Source organism: Ctenopharyngodon idella, chromosome 14 (genome assembly GCF_019924925.1).
Source record: "Ctenopharyngodon idella isolate HZGC_01 chromosome 14, HZGC01, whole genome shotgun sequence".
Lineage (NCBI taxonomy): Eukaryota > Metazoa > Chordata > Actinopteri > Cypriniformes > Xenocyprididae > Ctenopharyngodon > Ctenopharyngodon idella.
In genome coordinates this window covers 1,116,712-1,125,294 of record NC_067233.1, presented here as the reverse complement: position 1 = coordinate 1,125,294, position 8,583 = coordinate 1,116,712, and the positions used below count along the sequence as shown (strand labels likewise).

The 8,583-nt window shown below is 46.7% G+C and overlaps 1 protein-coding gene across 1 annotated transcript in view; it reads left to right on the top strand.

Annotated features, from left to right (window-relative positions):
- The first annotated feature begins 281 nt into the window (after positions 1-281).
- The window catches only part of LOC127525781 (uncharacterized), a 231,807-nt gene continuing 223,505 nt past the window's right edge, over positions 282-8,583 (top strand). Inside the window, exon 1 of the mRNA XM_051918719.1 lies at positions 282-436. The gene's annotated coding sequence lies outside the window, so the exon portion shown is untranslated. The remainder of the gene's footprint in view (positions 437-8,583) is intronic.

Below are 8,583 nucleotides of genomic sequence, written 5' to 3'. Positions count from 1 at the left end.
AGCCCTAGTACAAACAACACTGAGTTACTGATGCTCAGACAAAAAGTGTTACTAATAATTGGCAGGATTTTCATAATAATATAGGAATATTGATATATAATTTCTTTCTCTGTTCACTTGTGTCTCTCTAAGGTCATGAATGAAATCGATGCTTCGTAACAGAAAGTCATATTTTGACCCCAATTTGATTTATGACAAACTATTTGAAAATGAGTCAGATTTAAGTGATAAAATGATGCTGGTTTCTCAAACATCAGTGAACATTAGAACAACAACATCATTTAATGTCTTTCTTCAGATGACGAAGAGCCTCTTTTACCACAGACTGAATCACGTGACAGACAGTGATCAGGAGCACAGGTGAGTCTCAAACCGAAAGTGTTTCAGAGACTTCTGGATTCTGTTCCTGCAGGACAAGACCGTCTGTGCTGCTGAAGTAAGCTTTAATACTGACACGATTACAGTTATTTGAGGGAATATGAACGGATTTCATATGAGTTTGTGTAATAATGATTATTAACATGTTCAGTTATAGCCTAACATAAGTTATAACTTGTTGTAAAAGAATAACAAACGATCAAGAAACAGCCGGGAATTACTAAAACAAACAGTTTTATTGACTTTAGTTTTGTAGAAATTAATAGTGTTTTTTATAAAAAGGTTTATTTCCAGTTTTAGGATGTTGTTTTGTGAAAATGTGAAGTCGAAAGTATTTTTTGGACAATCCAGTTTTTCCAGTTAGAGAATGTTTTGAATCAGGGCCAGAGTTTGGAGATTTTGTTTCAGGAGGCGGAGCATATATGAATATTCATGAGATTCCCGGAGGTCCGACCTCGGTATTTTTCCGAGTTGTACCTAATTAAGGTTGTGAAATAATCACCTAATATAACATTAACTGTAATTTAGTGCTGTAAGGATATTACACAGCACCAGATCTTCTCATCTGAGCCTCAGCGGTCTGACGTCACTGTCAGAATATCTGAGATGACCAATCAAATCAAAGTAGGCGGAGTTTATGTTCACAGAAGCTGTTGAGCGCGAATTCCAGCGACGCTTCGGTTAACGGTCATAAAGTGCGAGATGAGATGTAAGTAGATAAACTAAACATTTCATATTTGACTGTTTTAGGATAGAAATGTTAAACTACCGACAAAAATAATCAGGGACACAAACTAATGAACTTTTGTCTAATTTCGCCATTTTGAATTGCCGAGGAGAGAGAGCAGGTGTTGACAAATAATCTACTGACATGGTTTTAAAGCTATTATTATACAGTTTTTTGGCATTCAGACGTCTTGAAGTGCACATAGATCAGAGAAATCAGATCTTCTTGGTAAGCATATGCCCCTCAATCCCTCCTAACTGGCCCTCTGTGATTATAAAACCCTGCCTAAAGCCGGCTGCACACTGTGCGATTTATAACAGTCCTTTACGACTGTTGCTTGTCAGACTGTACGAACATGATCCTCATGTCACACTGTGGGATCTCAGCTGTCATTATGTCAGACTGTACGACAGTCAAGACGCGTTAAAAACTCGTCCGGAGTTTAACATCATCAACCCACACGCGTTCGGTGACTGTGAGCTGAAATAGTGTCTAACAAACACATCTCTAGCGTTAATTCTGATCACGGCTTGAATTGTCTTGAAAAACGAAGACAATTTGACGTGTGTCGTAGGAGAAGTTACACTGGAGGATTGTGCGCCAAATAATTGACACTGCCAGAATTTCGTCGGAGGAGAAATTTGATCGTCTGTGAACATGTCAAACTAGCGATCAAAGACTACAGATTTTAGCCTAGAATTATAGGAATCTTTTAGGATTCTCAAAATTTGTCTCAAACAACCAAATTTCCTCTCTCAAGATCCATTAATGTACTAAAAACATATTTAAATCAGTTCATGTGAGTACAGTGGTTCAATATTAATATTATAAAGCCACGAGAATATTTTTGGTGCGCCAAAAAAAACAAAATAACGACTTATATAGTGATGGCCGATTTCAAAACACTGCTTCATGAAGCTTCGGAGCGTTATGAATCAGCGTGTCGAAGCTGCAGTTCGGAGCACCAAAGTCACGTGATTTCAGCAGTTTGGTGGTTTGACACGCGATCCGAATCATGATTCGACACGCTGATTCATAACGCTCCGAAGCTTCATGAAGCAGTGTTTTGAAATCGGCCATCACTATATAAGTCGTTATTTAGTTTTTTTTGGCGCACCAAAAATATTCTCGTCGCTTTATAATATTAATATTGAACCACTGTACTCACATGAACTGATTTAAATATGTTTTTAGTACATTAATGGATCTTGAGAGAGGAAATGTCATTGCTTCCTATGAAGGCTTCACTGAGCCATCGGATTTCACCAAAAATATCTCAATTTGTGTTCTGAAGATTAACGAAGGTCTTACGGGTGTGGAACGACATGATGGTGAGGAATTAATGACAGAATTTTCATTTTTGGGTGAACTAACTCTTTAAGGTATGGGATCAATTTCCAGTCAAATGTATTGCAGTTGCGGATAAAAAAATAATATGCATGAATCAAAAATTGAAAACATGAACTAAAAATTATATTGCACAAAACTGAAAAATAAATAAATTGAAAAACAGGCTAAGCATGAATAAAAAAACAAACAAAAAAAAAACATTAAACTGAAACATGGATTCAAAGTTATCCAGATTGCACACAAATCATGTTTTCTGCTCATATTTTCAAAAACTGCTAAAAACATATCGTTTTCATCAACACTTGACCCAGTAATATTAGCACTTACTTTTTATCTTTCTTTTTTTTCCTATTTCTATTCTCGCTCTCCATCTATTTGTATATTTATTCAATGGGGGCGAGATCGTCTCAGGTTACGTATGTAACCATAGTTCCCTGAGAAAGGGAACGAGACGCTGCGTCCGATAGGATCGCTTTGGGAACGCCCTCAGCGTGATAGCGTCTGATGCACGTCTGTCAACTAGTCCAATGGCGAGAGTGAACGTCACGGGCGGATGACGTCACGACCAGGAATGGATAAATACACATCCGGCGAGACCGGCTTCAGCTCAAACTGCCGAAGCTAATCGATCACAGGGATGCAGGGAGTATGGCAACGCGACGCAGCGTCTCGTTCCCTTTCTCAGGGAACTATGGTTACATACGTAACCTGAGACGTTCCCTTTCGAGGGAACTCGCGCTGCGTCCGATAGGATCGCTTTGGGAACGATATACCAAAACGCCATAATCACAAATACCTGTCTGTGTGAAACTGTGGCACACTTAGGACAGTAACACAGATGATCCTGGAGCTGCGTCCAGGTCAAGGTCATAGTACCTCACAAAAGTGAGAGGCGAGGACCAACCGGCCGCATCGCAAATTTCTTTGAGGGAAACCCCCGAAATTAAGGCCTTGGAGGCCGCCATACTCCTAGTTGAATGCGCTCTGACAGCTAAAGGACACTGCTGGCCAGAGACTTCATAAGCGAGCGAAATAGCCTCAACTATCCACTTGCTTACAGTGTGTTTAGAGGCAGGACGACCCCTGTTATGTGGTCCAAAGCACACAAATAACTGGTCTGCTTTCCTCCACAGGGCAGCTCTGTGGACATATGTGTCCAGTGCTCGCACTGGACACAGCAGATTCAGTTTCTCCTGGTCTGGGGTAACAAACGGAGGAGGACAAAAAGCTTGCAGCACAATAGGCCTTGGAACATTAGTCAAAACCTTAGGGATATACCCAGGTTTGGGGTAGAGGAAGGCTTTGACCATCCCCGGCGCAAACTCAAGACAGGTTGGGGACACTGAAAGGGCCTGAAGGTCTCCTACTCTCTTAAGGGACGATATAGCAAGAAGGAAGACAGTCTTAAGTGTCAGGAACTTATCTGAGACTGACTCAAGTGGCTCAAATGGAGCTGTAGATAGGCCTTCCAACACAATGGCCAAATCCCAAGCAGGGACCCTCGTGCGCATCGCAGGCCTCAGCCTCTGGGTGCCACGGAGGAAACGAATAACCAACGGGTTCTTCCCGACAGTAGTACCATCCACATGGGCATGGTAAGCAGATATAGTTGAAACATATACTTTAAGTGTAGATGGGGTTAACCCAGATGAGAAGCGGCACTGTAGGAACTCAAGTACTGAACCTATCGGGCAGTAGACTGGATCCAACTGCCGTTCTTGGCACCAGGAAGTGAAAAGTTTCCACTTCAAAGCGTATAGTTTCCTCGTGGAAGGAGCTCTGGATTGAAGAATGGTCTCTACAACCTCAGTTGAGAGACCAGCCTCTATGAGTTTGGCCCCCTCAGAGGCCAAACCCACAGATTCCACATTTCTGGACGGGGATGGAGAATTGTGCCCCCCGCCTGAGACAGGAGATCCCTCCTGATCGGAATCTTCCAAGGTGAGCCATCGAGAAGAGCTATCAGGTCCGAAAACCATATGCGGCTCGGCCAGTGAGGTGCTACTAACAGTAGACTTATCCCTTCCCGGCGAATCTTCTCCAGAACTTCTGGGAGCAGAACAACTGGGGGAAATGCATACAGACGCAGCCTCGGCCACGCCTGTACCATAGCATCCAGTCCCAGAGGAGCTGGATGTGTGCGGGAGAACCAAAGTGGACAGTGCGTCGTATCCTGAGACGCAAACAGATCCACTTCCGCTTGGCCATAAATCTCCCATATGAGCTTCACCACCTCCGGGTGAAGTCTCCATTCCCCTGACCTCAGCCCCTGCCTCGACAGGATGTCTGCTCCAATATTCTGAGTCCCTGGAATGTAGATAGCTCTCAAGGAGAGCATCTTCCCCAGAGACCACAGGAGGATCTGTTGCGCCAGTTTGTATAATGGGCGCGACCGCAGACCCCCCTGTCGATTTATATACGAGACCACCGATGTGTTGTCCGTCTTGACCAGCACATGATGGCCCCTCAGGTCTGGAAGGAAGAACTTCAACGCATTGAAGACCGCCATCATCTCCAGGCAATTTATGTGCCATGAGAGCTGATGAGTCTTCCACAGACCCTGAGCTGAGCGGCCTTCCATTACCGCTCCCCAGCCTGTGAGAGAAGCGTCCGTCGTCAGAGTGACACGGCGACATCGAGCTCCTAACATAGGGCCCTGGGACAGGAACCAATTTTTCTTCCATATGATCAAGGCGTGGAGACAGCGCCGCGTAATCTTGATCATACAAAGTGGGTTGCCCCTCGGGGAGAACCCTTTGGTCCTGAGCCACCACTGTAAGGGTCTCATGTACAGCAGGCCAAAAGGTATCACGTTGGACGCTGCTGCCATCAGACCCAGCAGTCTCTGAAACTGCTTTACAGTGCGTGACTGGCCTAGCTTCAATTCTTTCATGGCTGATAGAATGGCAGTGATGCGAACTGGAGAGAGACATGCTCGCATTATCACTGAATCCCACACCACACCAAGAAAAGTGGTCCTCTGTCGTGGAGTAAGCACGCTTTTCTTTGCATTCAGTCTCAACCCCAATTTCTGAATATGCGCGAGAACGACATCTCGATGCCGAACCGCCATCTCCTCTGACTGTGCTAAAATCAACCAGTCGTCGATATAATTCAGGATGCGTATGCCCTGCAGCCTGAGCGGGGCCAGTGCTGCATCTACGCATTTCGTGAATGTGCGGGGTGAGAGAGCTAGGCCGAACGGAAGAACCCGAAATTGGTACGCCTCGCCCCCGAAAGCGAACCTCAGGAACTTCCTGTGCTGTGGAAGGATGGAGATATGGAAGTATGCGTCCTTGAGATCTATTGTGACAAACCAATCCTCGGATTTGATTTGAGTCACGATTTGACTTATCGTCAGCATCTTGAATTTTAGCTTTCGTACTGCTCGATTCAGATGTCTTAGATCTAAAATAGGGCGCAACCCCCCATCCTTTTTTGGAACCAGGAAATACCGGCTGTAAAATCCCGACTCCCTGTCGGCAACCGGAACCCTCTCTATAGCCTCCTTTGCTAATAGGGTTCTTATTTCTTGCTCCAACACCAGAGCCTGCTGAGGAAGCACTGACGTATGCAGCACTCCTTTGAACAGAGGTGGATGGCACCAAAACTGGATTTTGTAACCTTTGTCTACAATCTGCAGGACCCAACGTGAGATATTTTGAAGAGATTTCCACTCTACCAGAAAATCTACTAAGGGAACCAGCCTCTCGAGGCTGGCCTCTGGTGTTTTGTTCACAGCACATTTTTGATGTAAATTTATCCTCCTCAGAGGATGTGACGCAGCGTTGTGTTGTTGTGAACACTGCGTCACTAATTCGGTGGGAACCGCTGCGCCCCGAATCACCAAAGGTGGCGGGGTTGGCAGAACGGCCTCCTGAGGGCCACGAGGTGGAACGGGCACCGTATACTGAGGTGTGTACCGCACCACCCCGTGCGGGGCTGCCCTCAGAAGCCTGACACCCCTGGCGTCAGGACTTCTTCTGCCCAGCCTTCTTCGCCTGAAGCAAAACCCTCAGGTCTGTCTTCGGCTTAGAAGGCTTGGGCTGAGAGTGCCGTCCCGGCCCACCGTGTCTTTGAGGTGGAGCACGAGAAGCGACACTCTCTTTCTGCTGCGCTCGGTATGAGGAGCTATACGGCTGGGGCTGCTCACGCCCAGCAGCCCCAGAGGATGGATGGCGGCGTGGTAAATATTTCTTGAACGCCTCCGCTTGCTTTTTAGCTTCCTGGAACCTGTCGACGACTAATGTAACCGCGTCGCCGAACAGGCCAGAAGGCACAAGCGGGGCGTCGAGGAGAAAGGCCCTGTCTTTATCTTTTAATTCAGACAGATTGAGCCACAGGTGCCTCTCTGTCGCCACCAAGGCTGCCATAGACCGCCCAACAGCTCTGGCGGTCTCCTTGGTGGCCCTAAGAGACAGATCTGTGGCTCGACGCAGTTCTCGAACTGCGTCTGGGCCAATCCCCTCCCCGCCATCCAGATCCTTCAGCAGGTCTGCCTGGTATGCTTGCAGAACAGCCATAGTGTGCAAGCACGCACCAGCCTGACCTGCTGCCGTATACGCTTTTCCCACTAACCCTGATGTAGCTTTAAGTGGTTTTGTGGGAAGCGTGGGGGCCTTCAGGGACAACGCTGAACCCGGGGACAGATAGCTCGCAAGCGTCTGTTCAACCCGGGGCATCGTCCCATAACCATATTCTTTCAGCCCCCTTATGTTAGAATAGTGCTTGACATGAGGGCTGAACAAGCGTGATGAATATGGTTTCTTCCATGATCTCGTTAGCTCATCATGCAGATCATGGAAGAATGGCAGACCCCGTGGTGGAAGTGCTTTATTTGATAACAAAAAGCGCTCGTCCAGTTTGCTTTTCGGACGAGCGCCCTGATTCTCGGCTGGCCAATCAATGCTTAGCTTAGACACAGCGCGAGAAAGCACATCCACCAGCTCCTCATACTCAGGGGAAAGTGATGGCGAGTCATCTTCCCCCATATCGACGCTCAGCACATCCAATTCCTCAGAACTAGAGTGCTGACGCGACGAGCCCTCTCCCTGGGCGGAAGAAGCCGCGGGGCGGGCTTCCGACACCAGCGAGGGGGCGAGGGATCTGCCAGGTGAAGGCTGAGAAAGAGCACTCATGCCCGTCTCAAGCCCCGCTGACAGATCCATCTGCGAACCCCACGACATCTTTCTCCGCGCCGCCTCGGCAGACGCGGGCCCAGAGCCGTGGGGAACGCTTGCCTGCGCACTTTCCTCGAAAAGTGCGAGGCGGGAGCGGAGCGTCCTTAAAGGAAGCTTTTCACAATGCTCGCATTCAGCCCCCTCGAAGGCTGAAAGAGCATGCTCCGCTCCCAAACACATCACGCACAAATCGTGTGTATCCCCACCCGTCAGGAAACGAGGGCAGGGAGGAGTACACGGTTTAAATGCCTGTGTGTTCGCCATAACTGTATATATTGAGCTGCACTATATCGGGACAGACAACAATAAATAGACAAAGACAGTTTCACATAGAGCGCTTAGCTGAGGCAAAAAAGCTGAAGCCGGTCTCGCCGGATGTGTATTTATCCTTTCCTAGTCGTGACGTCATCCGCCCGTGACGTTCACTCTCGCCATTGGACTAGTTGACAGACGTGCATCAGACGCTATCACGCTGAGGGCGTTCCCAAAGCGATCCTATCGGACGCAGCGCGAGTTCCCTCGAAAGGGAACTGCCTGGTTACAAACATGAAATATCTTCATTTGTGTTCAGCAGAACAAAGACATTTATACAGGTTTGGAACAACTTGAGGGAGAGTAAATGATGACAGAATTTTCATTTTTGGGTGAAACTATCAGGACGACTTAAACTCTGAGTCAAACAAAAGTGCGACACCAGAGAGAGAAAGGAATCCAGACTTTCCTGTTGTGGAAAAACAAACATGTCAAGAAGAATCACCTGAAAGACAGAGCAGCCAATCATCATCACAAGATCAGGAAGAGAAGTTAAAATTCCCTCAAGACTTAGAGAGACTGTAAAATACACTGGAAAAGTTACTGAGTAAAAGCATCAGAGTAAATGTTTATTGATATAGTTGAGTAATAATGCTTATTGAATGTTGAAATAATTGTTGAATTTCTAGTTGTTAA